Genomic DNA, 20,823 nt, shown 5'->3' with positions numbered 1-20,823 from the left:
ATAGTATTCAGCATTAAAAAAGAGGGAAGTCCTGCCATTTGCAACAGCATGGATGAACTTGGGGGACACTATGCTAAGTAAAATAAACCAGACATAGACACATATTGCGTTTTCTCACTTTTATGTGACATCTAAAAAAGAAAAAAAAAGTTGAACTTATAGTAATAGAGAGTAGAATGGTGGTTACCAGAGGCTGGGGGTTGAGGGAAAATTGGGGTATTGATCAAAGTATGCAAACTTTCAGTTATAAGGTGAGTCAGTTCTGGAAACCTAATGAAAGGCATGGTGACTGTAGTTAATAATCATGTATGATATACTTGAAATTTGCTAAGAGAGCAAATCTTGTGTGTTCCCACTACACACACACACACACACACATATACAATGGTCAACTATGGGAGGTGATGGATATGTTAGCTAGTTTGATTGTGGTAATCATTTCACAGTGTATACATATATCAAAATATCCCATTTGTATACTTTAAGTATAGGTAGTTTTTATTTGTCAAAAATAAATTAAAAATATTTATTTTTAAAAAAGGATATCATAAGTGTTCATTAAATAGTAGCTGCCATTATTATTAATTCACACATCTGTTTTCCCTACTAGAAAATAAATCCCTTGAGGCAGTGACCATGTATTGACTGCTTGTATCTCAGGTGCCTATGGTAGTGTCAAGTGAATTGGTAGGTCCATACTCAGTGTCACTGCAGAAGTTCTGAATGAAGGCTTGGAGAGAGCTAGTCTAGTGGCAGCCTCTGGGCGATCAGAGAGCGTCCACTCCCAGATGTTAAGGTGGATTCTGTAGTAGCCCTGTACCTGGAATTACCAAACTGTATAGAATCAAGGCATGACGATTATTCACATTTTGATGCTTGACAACTAAAAATGTTTGATTCCTTAACAGCAGACAGGGCAGGCAGAGTTCTTAAGATCCTTTTTTGAAAAGGGCCCTGGACAGGAATTTGCTGTAAAGCAGTGGTCCCAACCCCACGATTTAAAGAGTCAACCACTGCTCTTTAATTCCCTAGACTGAGGCAGACATGGGAACCTCTTGATATTTTTATCATACTCAAATTCCTATCTTGATGACTTCTGTGTCCTTCAACCAGGCAGAACAATCTCCCTTTCTAGGAGATTCTGAGGCACATTTCTTAGAGTTAATTAAAAGGTGCACAGAGTGTTTCATGTCAGAGACCTGCCTGCCTCCTCCTGCCCTCCCAGCAGAGGATCTGAGTCTGTGAGGTAATTGATATTCTGTGCAATATTAAGTTTCCAGACATGTAGCTCAAATTGTAAGCCTTGCTCCCACCTCTTGGGCTTGAAAGTTCACCGATTGTCCTTTTCCCACAGACAGAGCTGTCTGTCTCTGCTGGTGCTAGGTTTGTTTGCCCTGTTTTCCAATAAGAAGCCACTCCCGTGGGACTGCACCTCCAGGAGCCTCAGACACAAAGACCCATGGAGGAGCAGGTGTCTTCTCCGAGATTTCCCATGTAGATCACATTCCCATTGTCTGAGGTCCCATTTCTCCCCTGTCCCTTGAAATCTCCAACAAGTGGCTTGGGTTGGCTCTTTCTCCCTTCTTTAAGCTAGGGTGAGAGTGGCAAGAAGAGGGGGACACTTTTTCTATTGGAGTGGAAAGGTCTTGGTTGCACCGATCAACATGTGGCCCCTGGATAATAAAGAGAAGATTGAGACACGGAAATTATCGACGGGATGCACCATGGGAGACAGATGATGTCTGCACTGCATCTCGACCAAGCCAGATCACTCTGTGGGACTCTGAAAGGAAATTAAAAATGCTTATTGATTGAAATAAAGAATACCAGAGGGGAGGGTATAGCTCAAGTGGTAGAGTGCATGCTTACCATGCACAAGGTCCTGGGTTCAATCCCCAGTACCTCCTCTAAAAATAAATAAATAAATAAACCTAATTACCTCCCTCCTCCCCACCCCCACAAAAAAGAATACCATAATAGGGTCTGAGATTAGGGGTCAGGGACCATTGTAATCCCAGGCAACTGGACTCTGGAATGACCCCCATCTTGAATGAGCTTCTTTTTATGGTATTTATTTCACTTTCCACTAGGATTGAACCAGAAAGAATATTTTTGGTAGAGACAGCATTGAGAAATATGGCCAGTGGGAGAGCTGGGGACCTGTGCTTATGAGGAATTCTTTGGGTATAGGATAAAGGCGATGTGGCTCTATTGGCTTTCAATTTCCCCCTCTGCATAGCTGTGGAAAGAATGTGTCATTCCTGGTTAAAAAAACCCAGCCAAAGTATTTCCTTGGAGATAAAAACACAGAATAAGAGTTTTAAGAAACATTTTGGGGGAGTCAAAAGAATGTTAATGAGACAGTTGAATAAATTATAAAAGATGTTGAGAATAAAATACTTATGACCAGTTAAAATATTTTAAAAGATGCTCAAAGAAAATATTGTGCTTTCAGAGGGGAACCGCGGAATGGGGCAGAGAGAACCCAAAAGGGGATAATGTGGAAACCAAATTGAGAAAGTGGGACTTTTAACCAAGAACAATTAGAAAAACAACAATAGTTATTGATTCTTTTAAAAAGCAATTAGGTTCTAGGAACAGGGGCACAAAACAATCAGTCCTGGGAAGACTATACTATGTTGGTGAGGCTTATAGATAGTATCTCTTATTTCCTCTGTGATTAAAAACACTATTTGGAGGATTATTTTATTCAGTTAACAATCATTTATTGAGCAGATACTATGTGCCCTTGCTTGGCGTATAGGTATGCAATAAATATATTTTAAAAATCCTTACAACAACTCTATAAGTAAGTATAATTATTACCCTCATTTTATAGGTGAGGAAAGTGAGTTCCAAATGGGTTAAGCACTTGCTGAGTGCCGCAGTCAGGATGCACTGGGACAAGGATTTGAACCTAGGAATTCCTGTAAACCACTACATAATACTGCCCCTTGATAAATACATGAGTAACCAAAATGCAAGACAGAAATTGGAAAGTGGGGGGCAGGGATAGCTCAGTGGCAGAGCACATGCTTAGCATGCATGAGGGTCCTCGGTTCAATCCTCAGTACCTCCATTAAAATAAAAAAACAATAAAGTGGAAAGCACTCCATAGGTGATAAAACCGACGGCAGTCAAAGTTCTAACTTCTGCCAAGGGAAGGGAATGGTGGGAGGGGCTCCCTGGAGGGGCAGCATTTGAGTTGGGTCTTAAATATGGGTGAGATTTTTTTCTAAGCGAGCACAGGGGGTGGCATCTTCGAGATGGAAGGACTGACGTGAACCAGCATCCTGCACTGGGCAAGTGCGAGACGCGTTAGGAGAGGTTTACAACTCCGGCGTACTGGGACAGCGCTTCTCCTCCCTGGTGGCAGCAGACAGGCTGCAGCGAGTTGGAAGCAGCCGGGAACAGGGCTTCTCATACAGTCACACGCACATGGGTGACCTGGGGGGGTCTCGTTAAATGCAACTTCTGCTCCAGTAGTCTGTGGTACTGGCCCCTAGGGATGCCCAGGCTGCTGGTTTTGGATCACACTGGGTATCTGGGCTCTTGAGGGTCTTGCTTTCCTGGCTCGGGGTGTGGACTTTATTTGGTAAGCCCGGGGCTGCGCAGATGCATTCTAAGCAGGGAAATCAGGCTTTAGAAAGATGTTTGGTGGTGGCGTAGAATGCCCTGGAGGGCGTTTGGGCTTTGGTTTCTTTAGCTCCTAACTTGCAACTCTCTAAGCTCAGAACGCTGATTCAGTCGGGATTTGTGCAGGAAAACAGAAACCACCCCAACTAGTTTAACAGGACTAATCTCATCCTTGGTTTCCAGTGGTCACTTATTCACCAGAGCTGCCTAGAAGTTATTCCCAGGACTGGCCAGAAGCAAAATCTGTCCTATTCTCTCAGGGTCCAGAAGGGAGATAAAATTTTGGCTTGACCTTGGGCCATCCTTGTGGGCCTATCTGGGTAAAGGCTGGGCCCTGTCACCTAGCATGTTCTGGGTCACTTTACCACAACCGGCAGATCTGCTCAGGGAAGAAAAATGCTGCTAATATCAGCCTGAAAAAAACATCATCAGGAAATTAAATCTGTGGCTTTAAAAAAAACCCACACTGCTTTCTGGCTCTGCTCCCTCTCCCAACGGGGATCTCTCCCTCTGCCTGGGGGCCTCCTTCCGGCCTCCTCCCCTCCCATCTGGGCGTCCCACCCTCGGTCCCCTCCCCAAGCCTCCCCTCCTCCCGCCCTCCCTCCCTTTCTTTCTCATCCCACAGGACCTCTAGCCTTCCTTCTTTCTTCTCACTGGGCTCCTCCTTCGTGGCTTCAGGCTTCCCTTCCTGTCTCTAGGCCTCCAGCTTTTCCTCAGCTCCACGGAAGCATGTGTCTGTCTCCTTTTCACTTCCCATCAGGGAATCCTAACTGCTGAATAGGCCCTTCACACCAGGCCCTGAAGGGGACTTGGCTGGGGCACTGGGGGAGTGGGGAGGGGTGCCGGGGACCTGCTGGGGCCATACAGAAGCCCATTGATAGGCAGCCCCTGGACGCAGACAACCCAGCCCAGCCTCCATGGCTCCAGGCGGAGAAAGGTGTCCCTTGAGGCTGTGGCCAACATCCCGGCCATCATGAATGACCTCAGTGTCTCTGGCTGGGGGGGGACCTTTGCTCTGTACCTTCCAAATCCTGTATGCCTATCAGCCCCACCATTGGTGTGAATATATTTGTCTTGAAAATAATTTGTCAGTACATCTCCATCAGCAGTGCTGATTTCATTAATTGAAAGAATTAGCTCTTTGTGGCCAATGAAAGAATATGGAGCCAAAACACACGGAACACTTTTCCCCAGTGACCCAGAGACCCTTGGACGAACTCCTGGGTGCCATGAAAATGGATCGTTTTGCAGAAAGAATATCATTGGATGTTTATTTAACATCACTCTCGATACCTCCCCCTCCCCACCAAAAGCCCTTCGGAGCCTTCTCACATCTGGCTGCTTTTCTTCCTTCACTTTTTGTGCAGAGCCAGCGCAGGGAGGAAACTTCATCAGTCTGAAAACATCCAGCAGCAAAGTGTAAATGAAATGTGCAGAGAGGCCAGGGGCGGGGGCGTCTTACATCCTGAGGATGGAGGAGTAAGAAAGTGGTGTCCTCACCCACACTCAGTATGGGGCAGAACTGTTTCTGGACCCTGCATTGACCACTAGGAGCTGTGTGACCAGGGGAAAGATACTCAACCCTTCTGGGCCTTAGTTGTCTTACTGGTAAAGTGGAGGAATAAACACACACTCATGGGGCTGTTGGAGGATTAAAGGTGGGTAATGCAGGTACAGTGTAAGGCACATAGTAGACACTCGATTGATGGTAGCTCCGACTATTGCTGCTGGGATCACAGTCAGAACAGAATTTCAACTGTTCCTAGATCTCAGAGACCCACCATTGCTCATCCTATTCAGGGAGGCAGATGGGCAGAAATATATCCAATGCAGGGAGACAGATGGACTGAAAAAGCATGATCAAGGGGATCGGATGGAATGATAGGCCAATGGGATGATGGACAGATGGGACATCTCATGAGGAAGGTAGAACTATGACAACCCGAAGGAGATACTGAGAAACGGTAGTCTTGTGGGAGGGACAGATGGATGAGAGTCCAACAGGGGAGACAGAGAGATGACAGGCCAAAGTGGAAGACAGATGGATGGCAATTTCCTCGTGGAGTGGGGTGGGGGTGGGTGAACCCTCGGCTGGGGAGAACAGATGGGCAACATGCTGATGACGGGGCCTGGGCTTCCTGTTTAGTCTCTATTCCTTGGCCTGACAGCCCTGAATTCAGAAGAACCCCAGGGGCTCTGTGGGCATTTGAGAATGTGTGTGTGTGGGGTGTCACATGACCTGAGAAGAGCACCAGGGTCAGCTGGGCCTCCGTTCCTGCCCCTTCCTGCAGCCCCTCCCTGGGTGGCCCCTCAGATAAAGGCTCAGCCATGATGGAAGGGGGAGGAGGGGGAGGAGGGGGGAGGGGAGGAAGCAGAGGAGGGAGGGAGGAGGGAGGTGGGAGAAAACAGCACTTTGAAAGTAAAGGGAAATAAAAACTGGCTAAAAGTTTTATTTATTTAAAATAAAGGTTCAGTTATGCTTGACTGTAAACATGCCGGCCCATCCCTCCCACCCTCGCTGCTCTCCTAGCAGAGGGCTTGGACCACACAGCAAGTGGGGGCAGGAGGCAGAGAGAAGGCCAAAGGAGGCCACGGGGAGGGGTGGGGCCGGAGTGCCCAGGTGTGGGGAGGGGAGAGGGACCTAGGAACTCAGTGCCCTGCCAAGACCCGCTGGCCCTGGGTCCCCAGTCCTTCAGCACACAAACCCATAAGAGTCCAGACAGCGTGGACTCCTCACGCAGCACACAGACACTCAGCACAGAGACGCAGATGGCACAGCCGTGCGTGCGGGCACTCACAGGTGTGCAGGTCTCTCTCTTACATGCCTCTCCAGAGTTACACAGCTGGGTCCTAGAGGAGGTGGCAGAGCTCCAGCTGTGAGTCACATTTTCTATTTGGATAAAAAAAATCCTTACCTGCCTCTGGTCCTCTTTCTTTCCAGTTCCACCTGACTTCCTTCTGGTGTTTTCAGGGACTGAGCTGATTTGGGTGGCCGAGAAGAACCTATGAGCTCCCCGGAGAGGGGAGACAGTGTAGATGGAGAAGAATCTGCAGCAGAGACAGGTCTGGGGAACCCTGCCTTGCAGATCCTTGATGAAGAGGTTGCTGGGGCCGCCACTGGTGGGGCCGCCGTTGGTGGCCCAACTGGCCAGGGAAGGGCTGTGGTATGCAGGGTCAGGAGGGAACAGGCAGGAAATGTTTGTGATAAGAGGCTTCCCCTCTTGCAAACTCTCCTCATTTCCAGGCCGGGCTGCTGGAGAAGGTCAGGGGGCTTCAGAAGCGGCTGCTGCAGGAGCCAGCCTTCGGGACTGTGGCAGGAAGGGCTGCATTTGTGGGGGGCCCTGGGGATGGAAGAAGGGCAGCGCCTGGGGGTCAAAATGACCCTGGGAACTCAATGTGGGCTACCTTCCTTCTGGCTCAGAAAGCTCCATCAGACTTCAATAAGGCCAAATCAAACCCTTAAGGAAAGGAAAGCAAACAAACTAACCCCCTTTCCCCCCACCAGGCCTATGTTGTTAATCCAAGAAGCTGGGAGGGCAGGACTAGCCCCAGGGCATTTCATGCTGCAGGTCGTCTCACTTGGGGCCATTGCTAACATTAACCAGTAAAAGTGGAAACTGGAAGAGTTCACAGAGGACCAGGCTGGACGCTCTGAGAGGGGGTCCTACCCAAGGGAGTCTTCTGTTGGGGATGGAGGCTCCGGGACGCGGTCATGCAGCTGTCTGCAAAGCTCGGTGCTCCTTGGGCTCCTACTGTCTCCTGTTTGCTTGAGGCCCAGCAACTTCGCCATCTGTGGTTGACTTGGACAGCGCACAAAGGAGCGGGAAGTGCCGCAAAGGAGCCCGCAGCCACCGGTGCCCCCGCTATTGTACCAGTGCCCCTTCTGGAGGATTAGCAGTTTCTATCTGTCCCTGGGGGCTGCACAGTAAATGCCTGTGTAATGCTAATTTGTGGTTGGCAGGAGATTGATTGGGAAGGAGCTGAACAATGGCAAGAGGAGGCTGAGCTCTCCTGCTACTCCAGGAGCCTCTGGGGTGTGTGTGTGTGTGTGTGTGTGTGTGTGTGTGTGTGTGTGTCCCAGGAGGAATGTAGCAACAAGGGCACAGAAAGGATGATTGAAAGAGAGGATGAGAATTAGATCACCCTTGGTCAGAGTGGAGTCTGCAAGGCACACATTCAAGGAGATGTTTTTTGACAGAAGTAATTGACATCACATCACTTTTGCTGCATTCCATGTATTCCATGCGTTGGAAGCAAGACCCTAGGTCCAGCTCACAAGTAAGGGGAAGGGATTTTACAGGAGGCAAGAATCTGTGAGAGCTATTTCAGAAGCAGCCTAGGACACTTTGACCCTAGGAAAGTGCCTGGTACCTAGTAAGTGCTCAGGAAAAGATATTGTTACTTGGTCTAGTGACAGGATCTGGAAAGTGTGCTGGTTTCCCCTCAGTGGCCCCGGCCTCTGGTGTCCCATCTTCATCCCTCTTGCAATTGCAGGGTTTTCTCGGAAAGTTTTCCCTCTAGCACGGTGAAGTTTGTGACTACCCTCTCTGGGTGTGGGCCTGCAGACAGAGGATAGATGCTAACTCATATTCACACTGTCTTCTTAACCGCCTCTTCCTGAACATGTGTGGTCTTGTATTGTGGTCAGTGTACAGATATTTTAATTTCCTGCTCACCTGCTCAGTGGAAGATCTGATTTCTTCTTGTATTTTTTTTCCCCCAGCAGCCTGTGGACAGGTATCTCTGTCTGACCATCTGGTAGCCATTCACCTTTATAGCGACTTGAGAAAGGAATTAATTTCACTTGTTACTTTATCCATATCTGCTCCTTTGACAGCAAGTTACCTTTATCACCTCTTAAAATTCTTACTATGTCGGTCCTTCTGGTACCAACAGGGATCTTTAGATCCCCTAACTTTGTGCAACTGCATCTCCTTCGTCGGGTTAGCTTCTCGTGCCTTTCTTTTTGCACCAAGGGTTTAAACATCCGGGGTAAACTCTGTCTGTACCTCTCTCCACTGAGATTGATGGATTCAGCTTGACTAGACCAGACCTAAAGTAATCAGAAAACAATAATTGAAAGAGAAAATCTGACCCCTGTCCCCATCTTGTCTCTTGACAGATTCCGAAGGCTTTGGTATACTTGTGGTGGGTGATTTGGGGAGGGCAGTGTAGGGGAAGATAGAGGAAATTCCTGGGCAAGAATGAGGTGGGTGGACTGCCTTCATCCTGCTTTGGTTTTTGTATCCCTGGTGTCTCAGAGCTTCTGAAGGTGGAGAAATCATGGATCAGTATTAGATGGGGCATCAGGGGCTTCTGTTTGGGAGTCTTAGCTCAGCCCACAGTGCTCTGTTGTATTTTTGTTGGCAGGAGCATTGGAAAGGCAGGGACTACCTGGCCACAGAATACAAACACTTATGATAAGCATCATAATATGCCTTTCTGGAAAATGGTGCTGCATGGAGGAGATGACTAATATCCTAGTCATCAGGAAGCCAATGACTGGGATCTTAAAACTCCTCCCAACATCATCCACGTACTAGTTTCTAACTGGTTAATGGACATGGTCGCCATTTCTAGGACCTGTTGCTCTCGTGGTCAGGAGTGTGCACTCTGGTCAGATCGGCCTTGGCTTGAATCCCAGTTCCTTCACTTCCTAATTGGGGCCTAGCTAGCCTCTCAAAGTCTTGGTTTTCTCATCTGTGAAATGGGCCTGCGATGGTTTCTATTCTCATAGGGTTGTTATGAGAATTACATAAAGTAACACATGTAATGGTATAAAATAGCATAGAGTGTATACTAAGCCCTCAAAGACTATTGTTAGTTTTATTATCTCAGTCCCCAGGACCTTCCAATAGTTGAAGCCTCCATTTTTGTAACTTACCATCTCTGTTATACATATTACTTGATGGGGACGGTCTCTTCCCCATCCCCCAAATGTTGAGCATCTGATGACCCTGCCATCAGTCCCTCTTCTGGACATTCCATCTCTGGGACCTTGACTCCCACCCACCAATGCCTGCCCCATACTTCTTCCAGTGTGTGAATCAGCCTCCAAGCCCTGTCAGCCTGCCACTATGGAGTGTCCTCTCGGGGCTGAGGGACAGTCCAGCTGGGAGGTCTCCCTCCTTATCATTGGTGACCTCCTTGTGAACCTTACTGAGGCACTGAGGAGAAATGTAAAAAGTTCAGACAAGTTGTTATTTGTCATCTCTCTCACCCACCCTGCCACAAAAGTTAACGGAATTTAACGCACTTCCTAAAACACAGAATTGAGTCAAAACCCTTTTGTCTCTAGACATAGAGTGAACCGTTCACTTGGCTGGGAAGCTGGGACGAAGAAACCACCCAGGAGGCCAGATGGGATGTCTGTGGTGGGTCAGATGTCTCAGTATGAGAGGAGGCTAGACATAGGGGACAGGGCAGCACCAGTGCGCCTGGAGGCTCCATGGTGATCCCGGGCTGTGTCTATAGCTGCTCCAGGCCAGAAACCTCCATTTCTACAGGAACCCTAGCAAAGAAGTGTCCCCTGAAACAGCTCGTCTTTTTCCTTTGGAAGGTGGCATGCTGGTTTCCATAGCAACGGGACTCCCCAGCTCTGTCCTCTCTGAGCCCCATCTCAGAAGCTTTCTGGCATGAATATCAAGGCCCCAGGGTGGGTAGTCTTTTCAGAGAGGATGAGTCATCTGCATACTTGATCCAAAGGGAACTGAGCTTTCTTAACCTAAAGCTCTCATGTGATGTAAACAGTGGAGCTGAAGGCTAGGATGTCAGGGTGTTAGGGAGGTTGGCTATGCTCGGAAAACAGGAATGCTGAGTCAGTTGATGGAGGCAGATTTTGATGAGTGTTGTGAATTACTGGTTTGGCATGGAACATGAAATGGCTTTGTACCAAATCAATGAGGGGAAGGAAGGGCTGGCACCAGCAGAGACCTCAGCTGGCTTAGGTGGGGTGGCAGCGTCTGTGAGGTCCTTCTCAGAGACCTGGATAGCTTGTGGAATGTTACCAAAACCTCTTGAGGAGGAGGAAACTCATAAGCTGTCTCCCAAAGTGGGCCGGAAGATCATTCATCTGTCTCAGTGATTACCATCCTTCATCAGGGGTGGAGAAAGACTATTTCTCAGATAGGACAACAGAAGTGAGGGGCTAGGGGCAGGAGAGTGATCTTCAGATGGAATGAAATACCTTCAGTTGCAGTGAAGATTTTTTTTACTTTCTGATTATTCTAGTCGAGGACAAAATTGACTGGATGGTGGACAATAGCTGGTCTTTGAATGGAGGCTGGTGTAGAAGGGAGAGCAGTGCTGGTGAGCTCTGCAAGCTGATTAGTTACTGGAGAAGCTGAAACTTATACTGAGAAGGTGATCACTGGCATGGGTCTTATTTTCACCTGGGCTATTTCCCTGTTTCTTTTTGTGTTATTAACAAATAAAGGGAGAAGGATGAACAGATCTCCGCAGTTTTTATACTAGAAGATCCTGTTAATCTCTTTGTGATTCCAGCAGGTGGATGAGATTTCTGATTTCCACAATTATCTGTGCCTGAAGGTGTCTACAGGCAAGGATTACTGGGGTAGACTTGAAACACGGGCGCCCAGGAATGGGGAGTGCACTCCAGGGGCCATGGGAAGAACATCCTTCTGACAGCTGGAGACAGCCTTCTGTGTGGGTGGGTGGGGAAATAATCCCTTTTATCATAGCTTTAGTTTGCTTAATTACCTCTTTAGCAGGGCTGTTCATGGGTGCAACAGGTGTCAGGCTTTGTAACACGGACACTAAGGGCTGGCCAAGATCCTTGGTCATTCTTGATCTGTTACAATTGGACCTTCAGTACCATGAAGTCTTGTTCTCAATTGTAGTCCCTTGTCCTGGGGATGGGAGAGAAGATATTGTGTCCATTTCTGTTTGTAACTTTTTTTTTTAACGGAGGTACTTCAGACTTGAACCCAGGACCTCATGTATGCTAAGCACGCACTCGACCACTGAGATATACCCAGCCCCTCTCATTTCTGGAAAAGGTTTAGGAACTGGTCTGGAAGGGCAGTTTCTCCTACTGAATCCAAAAAAAGAAGCTACAGTGGAAGAACTGGGGTGGGAGGATGGGCCCTGGGGATGAAGACCAATGGGATTTGTCATTGCTTTGGAAAATTGTCCTATACATTTGCAAGTCACAGGAAGTTAGCAGAGAAGAAACAGCTGGATTCTTTTCATCACCTTTGCCTGTGTATTATCTTGAGATAGTATGTACTACACTACACTTCGAGAGAGTGTAGAAACATGGGACGTGCAAGATAGCGGGAGCTGGGACACTGGGATTTTGGACTGCCCCTGGCCAGTTGTGGAACCCCGGGGGTGTTGCTGGGGCTCCCTGGATCTCTCCAGGTTTCTCCTCTGGTGTTGGGGGAGGGAGAGTTGTTGGACAGGGATTAGGTGGTCTCTAGTCTATGACTCACTGGCCCACAGCGTGACTGCCTCTCACACACACAGCCAGCGAGGCTGATTGCTCTCAGCAGCGCTGCGCTCTCTCCTCCCCTGCCTCCCCAGCGGGTTATCGTGCTGACTCTAGGAACACAACCCCCATCTGGACGCGGTCCAAACGCCAGATGTGCCCCCGATTAGTGTCGGTCTGGGGAATGTTTCCATGACTGAAAGGTCAGTGTCGGCTGGAAGTGCCCGGAGTGGGCGTCTGCCCCCCACCCATGTCAGCTGCGAGAGCTGACCTTCCATTATCTCACTGGCCCGGGAACTGAGCAGGGGCGGCGTGGGGGCGGGGGCTGGCCTGGTTCACAAGGGCCTTGTTTTACTCGCCTTCCTCCTCTGCTCTCGGCCGGAGGACAGAGTGTGATTTTCCACTTGGAGGAGGCTCCAGGGGTGTGCAAAGAGGGAAGTCCTGCTGGTGTGTAACTGCAAACACTTTGTTCTCCCTTAGATCTGCAGTGGGTTCCTGTCTCTTCTGATTTTCTCATGGCGGCCGTCACCTCCGTTATGGAAAGGAAAACGGTGGATCATGTTCGGCTGGGCTGGGCTGCCATGTTTCACCCTATTTACAGGTCACTTTAAGTACTGCTTCTACCCTTCAGATGGGCTTTCATGTTTAATTTCATTCGGGTAGGCCTTTGCTCGGCTTTCCTCTAGGTAGCAATGAAAATTAAACACAATTGGGTTTGATGGGTACCTTATTGATTCCAGACCCATTTCAGTAGACTGTGACACTTCGCGACCTGCAAATTCTACACATTAGAGTTCAGATTTTACACCAATGCCGTACACCCGCAGCGTGGACTTGCATTTCTCCCAGCAACACCCAAGTCCCAACAAAGGACACAGGCCCCGTCAGAAGACGAAAGCTACAAAGGAAGATGCATTACAGATGATACTTACGGTCAGCCCCTTGGGGGAAAAAAAATGCTTCCTGAGTAATTTCATAGAAATCACACCCAAAAAGAGAGTAATAATTTCCTCAATTCCACGCTTTCCTTTTGGGTTCTCTGTAGGCCACATCTTGTCCCACAAGTCACCATAACTTCATTTCAAAAGGATGAAGGAGAGGGGAGAGGCTGTGTGTTAACCTGGCCTGGGAAATAGCAAGTAATGAAAACCGTTCAGTGTCTTTGATTGACTGTGTCCTGTCAAAGCACAGTTTCTCTTCTTTGGGTGTGACTGAGCATTAAGGGTGAAGGACTCACCTGTGGCCCAGGACAACTGGTACCAGAGCAAGGCTGGGTGGGCGGGTCCTGGTCAGTTTGGGGTTTCAGGGTATTGTGTCAATCATTTCTGTTTTGTAACTGAGCTGGGAATTACAGGCTTTCTTCAGCCCCACATGGGAGAAAGGGAATTTTTACTAGAGGGCATGGCCTTCTGAGGTGAGTAAGGAAAAGTATCCTCCCTGGGGCAGGAAACAGGCTTGTGGAGAAGGGTATTCCCCTGTGGGGGTCACAGGGCCACTTGTAAAATGACGCCTAGATGTTGGTCTACAGCCAAGGTTCTCAATCTTGGCTGCACGGAGAATCACCTGGGAGGGAGGCTGTTGCAGTCGGGATGGCCAGGCCCTGCTTCAGACCAATTACATCAGAATCTCTGGGGTGGGAGCCGGGCTGAGGTGGTTGTCAAGATTCCCCAGGTGATTCCAATGTGAGTTCGGGCTTGAGGCCCACTGATATAGGACCTTGCTAATCAAAGTATGGCCTGAGGACCAGCAGTGATGGTAACTCCTGAGGCTCATTAGACATGCGGCATCTCTGGCCCCACCCTAGCCCCACTGAGTCAGCACCTGCCTTTTGGCGAGGTCCCTGGAAGATCTGAAGTCTATTAAAGTGTGAGGGAGCTGAGGTTCTCCAGCTTGGCTGCACATTAAAATCTCCTAGGGAGCTTTTAAAAATCCCAATGCCCAGGGCCGCACCTTGTGCCAATTAAATCAGAAGTTTGGAGGGTGGGATGCAAGCATCAGTAGGTTTTTTTTTAATGGGTTCTCAGGTGATTCTGATATACATGGGTTAGCAGGCCTGGCTACATATTAGAATCACCCGGGGAGCTTTTAAATATCCAGATACTTGAGCCCTACTCTCAAATTCTGATTTAATTGGTCTGGGATAGGCTGCAGAAAGCTTCCTAGGTGATTTTAATATGTAGCCAGTGACAGCCTCTGTTCCAGAATGTTGCTTCAGCTTCAGTGAAGGGACAGCCAGCTTAAAAAACCTTTCCACAAGTCAATGGGTCCAAGAACCATTGGTGGAAATGAATGACCAGGCCACGTCTAGACTTGTCTGGGCTCGGGGCTTTGTTTGATATTGGATCTCCTTACACGTGACAACTGCTGTACTTTTAAAAAATGAATTCAAATATTTGTATACTCCCTTACTTTTCTGATAAAGTTCTTTTTGAAAAAATTCAACCTCAATTCAGCTGATTTAAGGGGCAAAAGCACTGGTTGGTCTGTACTGGGGCCACAGGACTTGGGAGCAGTTGAAGGCTCAGGAGACGAGAGAGGTCGAGATGAGACTAGGGTGAACCAGGGCGGAGATGGGGAATGAAGAAAGACCCTGGGGGACACGAGAGAGGGGAGCTGATAGGCATTTCTTGCCCTTTTACCCTGTGATACTCTCTCACCAATTCCAACACGGCTGTGGAGTTGGGGAGGTCTACAGTAGGGTTGCCAGGTTAAGCAAATAAAAACACAGGGCAGTCAGCTAGCTTTGAACTTCAGGTACACAATGAATAATTTTTTAATGTAAGTATGATTCATGCAATATTTAGGATTACTGATACTAGAAAATTGTTATTTATCTGAATTTCAGTATTAAGTATCTTGTATTTTATCTGACAACTCTATAGAGTTGTCTCTGTTGCAAAATCTGTGCTGTGGTTAAGGCTTTCTCTAGGCTTGAGTGGGCTTTTGCCATGTGAGGTGAGGTCCATGTGTGTTTGTTTGAACCCTGTCCTGGAAGGTCCACCATCCTGGGTAAGGTAGGGCTTTGAGCAAGCCCCTAGACTAGCCTGGCAGGGATTTGTGGGGGATGTTGCTGTGCCTCTGGACAATATCCCTGAACTTCACTTCTCTGGGCTTATCTACAGTCTTCTGTGTTGAGGTGGCTCCTAGGAGCTCCTCAGAGGTACCCTTGTCTTCCCCTGCTACTTGCCCAATTTAGGCTGCATGTACCCAAGAGAAAAGGAGCTGGAAGGTCTTGATGGGCTGGAGGCGATGGTGTTGAGTGGATGGTGACTCAGACAAATGCAGGGAAATGGAAGTGAAAAGAAAAACAGGCTTCACAATTGCAGTCACAGCGCATCCCCAAAGCTGCTGTTCAATGTCTGAGCCCAGCACGTCCGGCTTTCAGCAGAGGTGGCCCTACTGTAACATGCTCAGGGTCAAAAGTGCAGTTTCCTGCTCCATTCAGCTCTGAACAGCTCAGCCCCTGCTGGCTTCAGAGTATGTGGGGGCTTGAGGGAGAGGAAACTGAGGCAGAAAGTGGGAAAGGGCCAGCTGCCAGCAAGAGACACACATATGAGAGATGTGCAGGGTGAGAGAGATGGAGGGGGAAACAGGGAGAGCGATGAGGGGAGAGGAAAAGGGGAGGGGAGAGGAGAGAAGGGTGCGGGGAGAGAACTTGTTAGTTAGCTGGGGGTGGTCAGCAAGATGCAGGAAGGGTACCCTTGGTTCATCCGTCCAGCCTGTCCCATTAAAGACCTAAGCTGGGGCTGATCTCCCCTCTGAAGCAGAGTCTCTCAACCGATTAGCCTCAGGAAAAGCCTAGGAGGGCTTGTGCAGGCTGGAGAAGAGGCTGAGCCAAGTTCTGAGGCCGTGGCTCATTTTTCTCTGTGGCTCCAGAAGGTGGGTGCCCCTTTCACGAGGATCAGGCACTGGTCTGACCCTGCAGTCATGATTCTGGAGCGCCCACGTGTACCCTAGGAGGAATGCTCGCTTTCATTATCTACTGTTGGAAGGTCTCCCCATCTCCCTCCTGACACCACAGTCTTCCCAGAATAATAAATCACCACAGTTTATACAAAGGTCACGGACTTGGTTTTGTGTTTCTGCTGGGATTCAAGTCTTGGGAAATCCAGGCTCTTCTCTGTCTCCTTCTCTGTCTCCTGTTCTCTCTTGCCTCCTTCCTGATGGGCTGCCGGTGGAGAGCCAGGCTTTCCAGTACATCTTTTCCCATAGAAACCCTCGATGTGGTGTGGGGAAGACGCTCCAGAGAAACCTCTGTGGCTGGTGGCAAATTAAAAGGATAAATGAGCTTTTTGCCTCCCTGACCATTATTTGAGGACAGGAACAGCCAGAGGCTTTGTGGAAGCCTGGGAGGGAAGCCGGGGGTGGGAGGGAGGAGGGGGTAGCTTCAGAACAGGGTGGGCCTCCTCAGCTCACACCCACTCACCTAGGATTGGTCCTAGTTCAGTTGTTGAGGGCTGGGCATCTGAGAGAGAGGTAGGCTTCAGGTAAATGGTACAGACTGGTGGATGGACCTGGGCCTGGGCCTGGGCCTGGGCCTTGCTGACTGTGTGGGGTTTGGCCTATCACATCTTGGCCGGTGCCTGGGTCCTGGCTTCAAGCCTATTCTCCAGGACTAGAATGTACTTTCCTTGGAGATTGAGAGGCCTGGCCACAGTGGGGAAGAGTTGGCCTGCTCCTCTGGGCCAGCGGCTCACTGTGGAATCTAATTCAGAAACACAGCCTGTTGGTGATGTCATGTGTGTTGCGGGCAGTCAAACAATGTGTCAGGTCCTGGAGCAATGGAAGATGGGCTTGGATGACCGCAGGGACCGGGCTGACATTCCTATCCCAGCTCGAGAGAGGGACAGCTTGCCCTCACGGGACTCCTCCGGTGCTGGTACCCATACTCATGCGCAGGTGTGGGCCTAGCCGGCCAGATCCTGCCTGGCTGTCATTTGCCTGCCTTTGACCAGACCCAGGCTTGGCCTGAGAGTCCTGAATCTCTGCCTGGTAGAGACATCAGTGTGGAAAGAACCAGAGCCCAGGGGAGACTCATGGGTGAATCCATATGGGATCGTATGGGATTTCTTCCTGTGGAGCCGAGGGGGTCTGAACAACTGGCTTGTGTGTATTTTGAAGGTCAAGGAGGAAAAGCTCAGAGGTGGGGATGTGGCTGATTAAAGGGAGAAAGGGCCCAGCCCTCAGTCAGTCCCTGCTCTCCATCCTCTCCTGGCCCCTCTCCTCTGCCCCTGGCATTTCTCATGTTCTGGGACAAGGTCTAAATTGAGACATTCCGGGAGCTGCCAACCTCCCAGGTCCAGGGTGGTCACAGGACTTGCTGGCTCCATGTCTCCTCTCAGTTTGGCCTTCGCCCTAATCCCCACTGGCGCCTGGTGCCAACATCCCGCTGCCTGCTGAGGTCCTCTTTTCACATGCGCATTCCAGGCACTCTACAGAGCTGCCGAGGTGGGTCGGCGTGTGTGTGCCCATGTGTGTGTGTGTGTCTCCACATCCTCCTCGGACATTTGACTAATCATTTATTGGCCCTGAATGAGGCACAGATTCCACAGTCCTTTCCAACCCTGGACTCAGTGGTTGGAGAAAGTGCCCAAGTACAATTTATTAGACATGTATGATTCTCCCTACCCTTCAGGGCCCAGCCCATGTGGCCACTCCTTTAGAAAGTCTTCTCTCAGGACCTCCACCCCAAGTCCCCACTTCCCTGGGCTCCTCGGGTCCTGGGGTCCCAACCCAGCCATGATTCCTTCTGTCTTGGACCAGTTTTGAACAGTTAGTCTGTTACCTCCCAGAGCCTGGGCTTTGGAGTTGATCCGACCCAGGTTCAAACACTGACTCTCTTGCTTACGAGCTGGTAACCTCCAGTTGGTTAATTTCTTCGAGATTCCGGTTCCTCATCTGTAAAGAGGGATGATCTTACCTTCCTCCAGGCGCGGGGGTGAGGATTCGTGGGCTCAGGCTATGAAGCACTTTGCACAGGTCCACGTTCCTGCCTTCTGCTCTTCTCTCTTCGCAGTGGTTGGAACAGAGCTGGGCTTGTGGTCGGTACCCAGAAAAGTAGTAGTGACTGATTAATGATTATGGAGCCTGCAATTATTGGGATGAAGTCCCTAAACAGAGAAACAGCTCTAAGCAAACCCATCAATTAGGGGCCTGTTTGCAGTTCTTTTGTGCTGGCCTGTCATGTGTTAGCTCAAGGAGGGCTGGGTACTCCCCACCCCCAGGGGTCATTCTGGGAAAATAATGACCAAGGGGAGGTTCTGGCCTGAGGTGTGCAATTCCCACCTACTTGTGACCTTCACGCCCATCTTCTTCTCCCCACCCCAGAGCTGGTGCAATAAACAAGTTACCAGGTGACAAACACAGCCCTAATAAAGAGGGCCACCGGCTTTAGGATGGCATTAAGCCTGAGTTAATGGACTTTGCAGGGAGCAAGGATTCCCTGAGGCGGCAAGACCACTTCTGACCTGGAGTGACCTCTCAGGCTAGGGGAGGCCTGGACTGGCAGCTCAAAAAGAGAAAAAGGAAGTTTTGCTTTTTTTTTTTTTTTTGTAGGGAAAATAAATGCCAATTTGGAGCACTACAAAAGTCATGTTATAACTGGCATGTTTACACTTATCCAATAACAAGTTTAAACCCCAAATGCAATAAAACTGTCATTTCACAGTAATTTCAAAACTCATAAAAATATTCATTGTTGTGTACTGCAAACAATCAATGGGATAGAAGTTGAAGGTAGCTTGATGAACATCTGTCTGTCCTGGGTCAGTCCCCACCCCACTCCATGGGGATGGTCCTATGGGGCAGCTCAGAGCTCAGGGACGTGGCCTCTGCTGGACAATGTGATCCTCTCAGAGTGGGATGGGGCCTTGGTGACATACTCGAAGATGAGCTCATGACACGGGAAACTAAAGCCCATTCATAAGCCACAGACCTGTAAACAAGAAGTGGCCCCGGCTTCCTTTAAAGGCTTTGCGGCTTGTGGCTGATGTGCATCTCTGCGGTGCCGGCACCAGCATCCTGCAGGTAGTTGGTTCCAAGTCCTCTAGAGTCACCGGCTGCAGGCACAGCCGGCGTGCTTTCATTCACTTCCAGGATGACTGCTGCTTCCCCTGATCGTGGTAAATACCACAAGGACGGGAACTAGATCTGACTTCTTTCCCTGTGTCCTTAAGCATGGAAGTGCTCTGTCAATAAATACTGAAATACACTGAAACAGATCTTCTCTAAGAAACATTCTGATTCCAACACAGACTGAGTCAGGCCTCTTTTCCTGGGCTTCTTTCCTCCGTTTCAGAACATCACATACTATGTTATTACATTAGTTTCCTTGCTTTTGTCTTGCTCAGGCTATAAGCCTCCACTTGGTATGCCGAGTATCCAGCACAGTGGACTGACCAAACTTCTACGGCAGAACCGAATAAACAGTTGTGTGAATGAGTCTGCAGGGCGGGTAGAACCAGACACCCACCCCTCCTGCCCCTGAGCCCAGGCCCAGCACGCTTGGAAGCTTGGAAATTCCCTGATGAGTGTTTTCCTGTTTTACAAAAATCCTTGTCTGTCACTAGAAGCCCATGTTCGCCTCTCCCGGTATCAGGGCACATCTGGTTGTTGGTACATGTTGCTTAGTTAGAAACTCTTAAAACAGCATGAAATTGTTAGCACGTTGCTCCTGCCTGCCAAGCTGTTGTTGGGATTCAAGCTTTGGTGGATTGGGTTTTCTGTTTGTTTTCTGTTTTCATGCAGTTTAGAAAATTGGTCTGTGACAACTTTGGGGGAAATAAGCCTGCCTTGAGCTCCGCCAAGGAGAGGGCAAGCCTGAGGTGAGCGCTGGGGGAGGCGGGGGGCGGGATCAGCCCGGGGAGGCTCTGGGAATCCTTGCTTGCATTTCCCTTCCTTGCACTTGGGGTTGGACGCTCAGGCTAATCTGATGTGCTGGGAGAAGAATGCCCAAAGGAGGTGGGGTGGGGCTGGGAAGAACCTTATCTCTAGATGGGTCCTCGCAGGGAGATCAGTGCTGACCAGTCCAGCACCTTTGGGTTCTGGAGGATGCAGACATGCTCTCTCCAAATAAATGCCACGAGCTGGAGGCTGCGACGGAAGATGCCCCCTTCCCCGTGCATTTGATTTCTCTGCTATCTTTGTGTGTGGGCAGTGCCAGAAATCAACTTTTCCAGCATGGCCTCAATATGCCATGCCTTCTCCCTACTCTTGGTAGTTCTTGTCTCTTGGCAGATTTCTCTTCTGGAAATAATCTCATCTGGGAAAAAGTCTGGGCTGGTCTATTTCACCTTGGGTGGTGGGTTGTTATCCTTGCTGAGTGTGGAGACCCAGCCAACCCTGCTCCTGGATGGTCAGATGAGGCTCGGGAAAGGCAGGTGGGAAAGGTCTCAAGCACCCCCAGGCAGGACTCAGTTTGACTCCTGGCCATGGAGATGGAAGTCATCAGCTGTTCTTTGGTCAAAAATGCTGATAGCAGCATCGGCCCCCTTCTCCCCCACTGTGCCTTTCTCTGGTGCCCTCTGTTCCATCTTTCACTGCTCTTTAAAAATCTTTTCTTTCATCCTTTTCCACAAGAGGGTGGCCTCCATTTCAGTCTCGAAACTCTCCTCAGAGAATGATTCTGGGCTGTGTTGCTGGGATCTGGATCTCTGTGAGTAAGACTGAAATTTCCGCTCTGGCCCCTGCATCCTGAACGCATCTCGGAGCACATTCTCCAGGACCCCAAGGATGGGCAT

At 49.3% G+C, this 20,823-nt stretch overlaps 2 long non-coding RNA genes across 8 annotated transcripts in view; one reads left to right on the top strand and one right to left on the bottom strand.

Annotated features, from left to right (window-relative positions):
* Nucleotides 1-20,823, top strand: part of LOC105078995 (uncharacterized) — a 656,088-nt gene that overhangs the window by 54,544 nt on the left and 580,721 nt on the right. The gene's annotated exons all lie outside the window — the stretch shown is intronic.
* LOC141579853 (uncharacterized) lies at nucleotides 105-7,626 on the bottom strand. The gene is made up of 2 exons (XR_012511913.1): nucleotides 6,552-7,626; nucleotides 105-1,673 (listed from the first exon to the last, which is right to left on the bottom strand). It is a non-coding gene; the product is annotated as an uncharacterized LOC141579853 (long non-coding RNA).

The sequence above is a fragment of the Camelus bactrianus genome, chromosome 15, assembly GCF_048773025.1.
Source record: "Camelus bactrianus isolate YW-2024 breed Bactrian camel chromosome 15, ASM4877302v1, whole genome shotgun sequence".
Classification (NCBI taxonomy): domain Eukaryota; kingdom Metazoa; phylum Chordata; class Mammalia; order Artiodactyla; family Camelidae; genus Camelus; species Camelus bactrianus.
The sequence above is the reverse complement of the archived record's forward strand: the minus strand, read 5'-3'. Positions and strand labels throughout refer to the sequence as shown.